Here is an 8,035-nt window from a genome sequence, read left to right on the forward strand (position 1 = left end):
CCCCCTGGTGAGAAACTCAGTCTCAAATTTCAATGCAAACAACACTCGAGGACTTCCCAATTCCAATAAAGAGGTAAAGCACATGTCTTCATTATAACAATAGTGTGAAAATATTATTTTAGTCTATTGTTGGAGTTGAGGAAGCAACAGCTAGGGAGAATTGCCAACAGAAAGTATGCAAGATTAGTACCTCAAAAAAGTGCTGTGATTTGAAGCAATTAACATTGTTACACACCTCACGCCTGATCCAAGCCTACAAATAAATGAATATGTATGCCATCTAGCAATACATACCTTCTTCTCCGCTACCTACAAATATTCTCCTTACCATTACTATAACTATCAATCATACACCACAGACCATATACTGCAATTTTAAGTCTGCCTCAACTTTCACCTCAAGCTCTCTTCTCCCAACAGTATTAGTTGAGGACGTTTGAAGAAGTAGTGTGTTAGGTTGCAATGCACAGAATCTTAATACTCATACTTCCTAACTTCTGAGCGCTTCAGAGGAGTTGCCGAGTTAGTCTGTACCTGGAAAAATGTAAACAAATAATCTTGCAGTTCCTTAAAGACTAACAAAACATATAGATGGTATCACAAGGTTTCGTGGGCACAACCCACTTCTTCAGATGAACTTTTGAGTGTTTGGGTGTGTCTAGATACATCCCTTTTTTCTGTAAAGGGATGTAAATTAGGTATGTCGATATTTCAAATGAAGACGGAATTTAAATATCCCGCACTTCATTTGCATAATCACATAACGCTTTTTTGAAAGAGTGACATTTCGAAATTGAAACTGCAGTCTAGATGTGGTTCTTTCGAAAATAGAAGCCTTTTTCGAAAGATCCTGTCAAACTCAAAAAATGAGCATGTGCATGCTCTAAGTGAGCACAAATTCCTGACCACCTAATCTCAACTTTTTCTGTCTCCTACCATCTAACCTGTACCTTTCTTAAGTGTTCTCTCCCTCAATGATTATTTGTCCAATTCTATGATTTATTCAGTCCTAGTCTCCTCCTCTAGGCTTCGCTGTCCAAATCCTAGTTTCCCTGCTGAATTCTAGCCTCTCAGAATCCGCACCTGGAACCAGGTTCCATTTCCCCTGCTCCTTGTTCAATGTCTCTTTCCTCGCTGCCTAATGGCTCCCATCTCCTGTCATAGCCTTGGCTTGTTTGTTAAGTTAGTTCGAGTCTCACCACACATCCTAGGTCCTCATTTGATCTGTTTCTCCCCATGCGGCCAATTGGGTTCCCACCTCCCATCACCTTCCTCCAATTTCCCTCACTGACTACCAGCTAGCTTTTCACACCAGTTACAACTTGCACTGTCTTTGTCCAACTAGTCCCAATCCACCTTCTCCTACATCTTCTAGTCTCCTTGCCCAGTTAATCCCAGTCTCCAAATCACTGCGGCAAACTATTACTCTCTTTCCCCCTAGCCCAGCTTTTGTCCACTCTACATTCAAATCAAATTAATTTCTTCTCCATTATGTTAAGAGGGAGTCTGAGAGCACAGAATAGAGAGGCTCCCTGCCCTCAGTTCCAGTGCCACGTCCTAATCTGGTCCAGAATAGCTGGGAATAGCCATTACAGGGAAAGTATTGCTGATCCCCCATAGTCCCAAGCTGGCACACATCTACTTGGCTCTGGTGGATGACACAGACAGTTCTGTCACATACAGCGGTTGTGGGGGTTTGGAACATAAGAATGGCCATACTGGGTCAGACCAAAAGTTCATCCAGCCCAGTATCCTGATTTTTTTCAAAACTTTCAGCCTAAGGCAGACACCCAGAATAGAGAATATGAACCTCAAAACAGTTAAAGTTTGGAAATATAAGTAACTGACTTATTACAGAAAGTGTCAGGCAACTTTAAAAGTGATGTTACCAATCCCTCCTATATCATACAAACTACAGCCAGATTTAAACATGCATTTCTGTGTACTGTATATTTATATATGTTTCTATCCACTGTAAGCCAGGATCTCTCTCTCTTTACTAATTTGGGTCAAATTGTTCCATGCCTCAACTGACTTGTACTTTTCTTTTTTTGTATTAAAAAGAGTTTCCAGTGTGGCTTTGCAGAAAGAACTGCATGCTGATTTATTTTAAAGAAAAGTTCGTTGAAGAACAAGATAAAAAGTCAGTGTCAAGTGTAGCTCAGAAGATACGGTTTTGATTCCATGTCTCCTAAATTTTAAAGTTTTGACTCCTATAATCTCTCGCATACAACCTCCTGCTACAGAAGGTTCATTGTAAAACCCTATATTGAGCTGTTATATCTGCTGCTTGAGTCTGACTGCTGACATTCAAAAATATGCTGAGTAATGAGACACATTCGAACAGATCAGCATAAAATTTCTGCAGAACTCATGTCTTTTTACACATGCAAACACCACATTTATTGGTATAGACTGTTTTCACTCACGTGTTCTAACTACATTAAATTTATATGAATTAGTCATTTCTATTAAAATTATACATGCATTTCAAAACTTGTATGGGAAAGGTTATTTAATTGATTACTACCTAAAACTGCAATAATACAGTTGATAAATTATTATAGCCATATTTTAGAAGCAAACTTCGCTGTCTCATTCAGTACTGTGAACAAGTAACTGAAAACTACAAATATTTCTCAACTTCTGTCTATAATTTCCTGTAACTATGTGCATATAGGAAAGGAAAATGTGACTAAATGTAAGTGGTATATTGCGTATGCAATATTAATAGCTGAATAATTTTTGCACATTGTCAAGCAAATTTAATGTCACTTATCCATGGTGATATGCAATAGCAATGTTATATCTTTGCACCAGTCTTAATTAACAAACCACTAATGTAATATGATGTAGGTTTTTAAAATCAGTTTTTAAATTAATGCCAGTCTGCTCTATGTAAATGTTATTTCTTTATCGTACATCATCAATATAAATCTAGATGCTGAGGTCAGCTTTGGATCAGACATAGCTTGGGTTTTTTTAAACAAAAGGAACATTTAATATGTAATAGAAATTTTACTGAGACTCTCTTTCAGAAAGGGATGTACCAGGCTATGTTTGAAATTGATATTACAATACATTGTTTCTTAAAAAGGTGAATTTCACCCTAGGTGCTGGAAGCCATTGAGCCAAACTGTAAACAATGTCTATAATGGAAATCACTTAACATCAGGAGATGCTGCAGTACCACAGCATCCATAGTTCCAGCACCTATGAATTTCACAGAATTCCTGTGGGGGGAAAATGGATTTTTCAGCAATCACCAATGTAATCAAAAATAGAGATAACAATGCAATTGAGCAGTCCAGTACAAACAGTAGCAATGATTGCTACTATTATTCTAGACAAAGGAGACAAATTCTGCTCTGAAATACATCCTGTGTAACTCCACTGAATCCAGTTCAATTGTATGGGATGCAAGCTATTGCAAAATTTGTCCCAGATTCTCAGCATTTCTATCAATCATACTCATCATGGTAGTATCTATGCATCCATGTTGTTCTGAGTGCTTTGGTCTCCAAAGATTCACAATGCACTCTTCTTGGCATTCCACTGCTAGTGAGCTCTTTGAAACTATTATTCAGCACCATATGTATAATTTTTGCCTTTGAAAAAAACCTAAGAAACCTAGATTGATATTATGTGTGTCTGTGGGAGAGGGGCATCAAAACCCCTTGAACACATAAATAAACTATTCAAATATACATAATTCAAAAGGTGCAAAAGCATGTTTCTTGAACTAGTTCATGAGAAAATGTAAAGATGATGATGCCATTATTTAAATATATGTTGTCTCTATAAAAATACTGTTTATAGTTTTTTACACTTCATTTAAATCAGAATGCATGTCCTCTTTGGTTTTCATTGTCCCATTTTTGTTCTTTATACTATTCCATTCAACTACGATACTTGTAAAACATTTTTTGTATTGATACACACATATTGAGTGATCTGAAACACAACTGATATAGAAAATAGAAGCTCTAAATGATGACCATTCTTATTTGCAGGAATCAATTTTGAATGAATTTGAAGTGTCACTTTTGACAAATATCCACAATTCATATGTAGAACAAAAATAATTTGAATAAAAACAATTGTCCCCTTTAAAAAACAAACCAGTGTATTATGCATAGCAATGCTAATATTTTAATTATCATTACTTATAACTCTTGTTATTTGTACAGGGATGACTTCGATTGAGTTGTAAATGATGCAAACTTACACTTATTTTTACTAAAAAGTTATTTAATAACTCACCATTACAATTATCTAACAACCTGCATAACTTCGTAAAAATAGTAGAGTAAAATACTTAAGGAAAACATTAGAAAAATTACAGAATTGATTCCTTAACATGAGACCATTGTAGAAGTATTAATAATTCATAGAAATAGTGAGCACTATTCCATTACCACTTGCAGCCAGTGCTATTTTTAAAATTATACAGCATACAAAGTACACCAATATGCTCAAAACTGAAAAATTATAGTAGCAATCTCTTTGGTAAGTACTCATTTTTAGAGTCTTTAGAGATATATTTAAAATCTCAAAATACAGAAGTATAGCTTGCATAGAGTTTCCTCACACTTCACCAATATGGGCCTATGTTTTAAACTCATTGTTATAATGAAATACTAGACCAAGAAAGAGCCTTTGATTAAATAAGTTTAACAATGAAAGAGTTGGAGTTAACAAATACGTTGCTTAAATTCCACAACTGGATTAAAAATCTCTAAAGTGAGTACATATAACTAATACCTACTGGATATATAAGATACTTCATTGTCTTCATTAAATAAGCTTGCTTTAAACTAGGGAACAGAAATAATATTGAAGTTTATATAGTAATATTCAGAAATAGTTAAATAATTTGATACCCTACACAAAGTATACGTAGCATTACTTGGCAGTGATAATTTTAATTACTGACATTAAGTGAAGTTCATCTACCATCACTAGTATTTTGAGTCTAATTAAATAAATGGCACTAGGTCTCTACAATGCACACAATACCAAAGACAACTTCTATCCATTTTTATAAATACGCTGTTTACATTACATACATTGAGCCAACTGACAACTTAATAGAAAATTAGCCACAGAACATGTATTATACACCTTTACTGGTACATAGCACATACTCTTTTCTGTGCCAACTCCCCCTGGCACACCCCACTACTAGTAGATCAGTTTCAGTGCCATTATCGTGAAGTACATTAAATTTTCAGGATGCGCGGAGCGGTTTCTAGGTTTTCTTTAACCCCTTGAACTGTTTTTTTAAATTAGGCATGTTGCATTTAAAAAGCCAGATCACAAACATTAATACAAATATTCTGCTAACTTCTACATCATTTGTATTCTTCCAATGTGAATCTTAATATTAGCAAAATTGGTCAAAATCAAATGACAACATTCACCAAGATCTGTTATCCATTCAAATTCTTACCTTGCAATGTTAATTCATTCGCCCCTATCCCCTTACCACTACAGAATGATAAATGATTAAGCAGAAGAAATTATAGGAAACAGATAACCAAATTTTACATCCAAGACACAACCTCTAGCTTACCTATTGCAGTTTTTAGGAGAAAAGTAAAAAACAAACAATGTGTTATATTTTTTAAACCATGAAAATCAAAATTTCATCCCTCGTTACAAAATGATGGCAGAAGTACATGATAAATGGCTTAGAGGAGGTTAAACAAAGCAATGTATCTCTTGAGGGTGTCAGTGTGGAACAAAAGTCATGATTCTGAGATCTCCTGCTTTTGAGCAAAGGAAATTGAATACAGGACTCTTTAGGGACATACTAACAAAGGGGAAAAAATGTAAGAGCCAATCCAACTATTAAATTCTCAGACAACGAGAAAGTAGCACGTTCAGTGACCACTCAAAAACATTCCGAATATTTTTATTTAACAAAGACAGTTTTACCAGAGGAGATACTCGTTACATGCTCTTTTTCTGATCTATTCATTGTGAACCCAACTGCTACTAGCATACATAATCTTCACAATTGCTTTCATTCATATTAACAGGGAAATATCACAGGTAGCCACACTGAGGCTAATCCCAGGCTCACACCAAGCAATCGCACACATGTAGTTTAACAATCTTTCCTTTAAAGACTAGCCATGTCTAAGAATGGAAAATAGCCCTGACAAGCAGTAATCGCTGAACAGAGGCAAAGAAATGCTAATGGGTAAGAGACAAGGTCAGGATGCGAGAAAGCACAGTACAGTAGGTTTTCCCCACCCGCAAAGCTCACGGCTGCCATTTACACGGATACAGCCTTTGTTAGGGAAACAGGAACGTCCTACCTTTTTTCACTCCTTCTTTTTGCGAGCCGCGATTTAACGTGGGGTGGTGTCCTTTTGCGATGGATGCAGCAGCTGCCGCCCAGCCTGTCTCTTAAGCAGCCTCCATTGCTCCCCCCGCGGCTGCCACACTATGGCAATGCAAGCTCAGTCACTCCAGTGATCACATGCTCGCTGCAACCCACCAGACCCAAGTTGGGCAATAACAGAGGCACGTTCCGCTGCCTCGCCAAAGGGAGAGTTTGGGTACAAGTTGGATCCTGCCGAATTCTGCTGCCTAAATAGAGAACTGCTCCCACTGGGGGAAAAGGTTAAAGCTGGATTCGACCCGGATCCCCCGGTTATATTTGTAAGTCCCCACATTCCATTGCCCCTGAAACAAAAGCATCTAGCTGTTCTTACTGCACAAACTAACCAGCCCGGAACACCAATCTGTTCTGCTGTACTAGCACAACAAAAACCTGGTTCTGACCTCTGGATCCTATTGGATCCTGCCGAATTTGGGTTCCCATTCTCCAAATCCCATGGCTTAAATAGACACATTTAGCTGCTTGTACTCCAGCAATGAAATATGGAGTCCAAAACATTCCAATTCAACTCAACAAAACCACTGGCCTTTCATTCCCAATTCTAGCACCTACTTTTCAAATTCCACTGCCTAAACAGAGAATGTGTTTAGCCTTTACTATTTACCAAATAAATGTGACCACCAACACAACTGGGTGCAACAGCATCACAAAACCCAGATCGAGCACCTGAGAGGCACTGGGTCCTTCCCAGTCTCTCTCCCCTCTCCCCCCCCGGCACCCAAACTGCACTGCCTAGGTTGAAAATATGTTGAAGTTTAGGAGTGGCTAAGAATCCAGATTGTGATACAACTCACAGGGACTGGAAATAAATCAGGCCAGGTCTCTACACCTTATTCTCTCTATTACAAAGACATAAAAAGACTAACACAGCTGAATCATTTTGCAGTCTCAAACTGATGGATGGACTTAGAAAACAGATGGGTTAGTGACTTTTACTAGCTATACACATCTGTAAAATCTGTAAAATAATGCTTGCTTCTATCAATGCCATGTTTTAGCCAGGTGGGTCCCAGGACATTAGAGATACCAAGTGGGTGAGGAAGTATCTTGTAGTAGTGGCTCAACTTCTTTTAACAGAAGCTGGGTCGATATATTACCTCAGCTGCCTTATCTCTCTCTCTCTCTCTCTCTAGCTTTTGTCAGTGCCACGACCACTGTGAATGAAGGCATCAATCCACTAGGTGGTACAAATGAGCCGCTTACATTGAAGGCACTGAATAAGAGAATTAAAAAAAAAAGCAACGAAGAATCCATTCACGCTAAATTGCTTTTATTCCCATGGATGCAGGAGAGCAGAGTTGCAAGTGCAGTCACAGCATGGTACCTGCATAGAGAGCATTCACAATCTCCTGTATATGCATGCTATTTACATTAGCCATTCATTTCCTAGGTCCCACCTGAATGGAGAAAAATGAATAAACAAACTACAAAAGCTCCAGTATTAGTTCCCAGTGACATTTTATGACTATTAATAGGCAAACAAAAAAAATATGTGAAAATAAATTTCTGTATTTAGGAAAATATCAATGTCATTACTAAGCCTTAAAACTCAGCTATCAAACAGCTATCTTATTTTGTTTCTTTAATTTGACATGTCTGCATAGTTCTTTTAAAAATAAATTT

General features: G+C 37.2%; 1 protein-coding gene across 4 annotated transcripts in view; it reads right to left on the reverse strand.

The window, feature by feature from the left end:
* CRACD (capping protein inhibiting regulator of actin dynamics) overlaps positions 1 to 6,606 on the reverse strand; it is a 191,949-nt gene extending 185,343 nt beyond the window's left edge. For 3 of the 4 annotated variants that reach the window (XM_014568712.3, XM_075930382.1, XM_014568711.3), the window contains exon 1: positions 6,327 to 6,605. The gene's annotated coding sequence lies outside the window, so the exon portion shown is untranslated. Of the gene's footprint in view, positions 1 to 6,326 lie in introns of all 4 variants that reach the window. The other variant, XM_014568709.3, reaches the window with a different exon arrangement.
* Positions 6,607 to 8,035: the final 1,429 nt, after the last annotated feature.

The sequence above is a fragment of the Pelodiscus sinensis genome, chromosome 5, assembly GCF_049634645.1.
Source record: "Pelodiscus sinensis isolate JC-2024 chromosome 5, ASM4963464v1, whole genome shotgun sequence".
Classification (NCBI taxonomy): Eukaryota; Metazoa; Chordata; order Testudines; family Trionychidae; genus Pelodiscus; species Pelodiscus sinensis.